This window comes from Neopelma chrysocephalum, unplaced genomic scaffold, assembly GCF_003984885.1.
Source record: "Neopelma chrysocephalum unplaced genomic scaffold, ASM398488v2 Primary Assembly neopelma1_63187, whole genome shotgun sequence".
Classification (NCBI taxonomy): Eukaryota; Metazoa; Chordata; class Aves; order Passeriformes; family Pipridae; genus Neopelma; species Neopelma chrysocephalum.
In genome coordinates, this window is record NW_020905934.1 from 1 (window position 1) to 851 (window position 851).

The window sequence follows — 851 nt, forward strand, 5'->3', positions numbered from 1 at the left end:
CATCTCCATGTCCTTTTGCCTCCCCAGAGACCCCTCCCTGCTGGCTGTGGGGCTGCCACCAGAACGCCCAGAACAATTCTGGGGCTGTCTGTGGGCACGGCCAGCCTGGGATTGCCTGCTGGCCCCCCAAGGCAGGCAGCGAGGAAATGCCCGTGGCCATTTCCCTCCCTGTCCTGCCCTGGTGCCGCGGAGGCACCTCGTGTCCCTTCCTAGAGGGGTCGGGGTGTCCCTTGGGATAACATCGGTGCTGGGGGGACCATCTGGATGGGAGGAGGGCAGTGGGAGCAACAAGGAGGGCTCGTACAGGATTTGAACCCAGAACCAGGGCAATGCGCTGGGGACCCCCAGGATGCTGGAGTGAGCTTCCAGAGAGAGAGACGAGACTGAGGGAGTCACCTCGGGGCAGTGCAGGGGGAGCTGGCACGGCTCTGCCGGGGCAAGCGAGGGGGCAGAATGTCCCTGTAGGGCCTGGGACCCCCAAACCCAGCTGGCATTGTTTACTCGATGTGTTGGGTTCCCTGTGCCAGGAGTTGTACCAGCACTGGGGGTGCTCCCAGCAGCAGACAGACACGGGCTTGCAGCTGGGGTAACCCCAAACCTGGGACTGCAGTCTGGGTCATGGGGGAAGGGGGCATGGAAGAGGGTCAGGCGTTTTTAGGGACACCCAATGGCAGTGGGGAACGTGGGCACCATGGCTCAGCTGGTCAAAGCGCCTGTCTAGTAAACAGGAGATCCTGGGTTCGACTCCCAGTGGTGCCTGGGCCTGGGTGGCTATTTTTTCTCCCTGTCTCAAACTGGAGGCAATCTGGGGGTCTTTGCCCTGCCCTGAGCAGTGGTGATCCCCACCCCTT

At 62.5% G+C, this 851-nt stretch overlaps 1 non-coding gene across 1 annotated transcript; it reads left to right on the plus strand.

Moving 5' to 3' along the window:
• Positions 1–685: 685 nt before the first annotated feature.
• Positions 686–759, plus strand: TRNAT-AGU. Its single transcript has one exon. It is a non-coding gene; the product is annotated as a tRNA-Thr (tRNA).
• Positions 760–851: the final 92 nt, after the last annotated feature.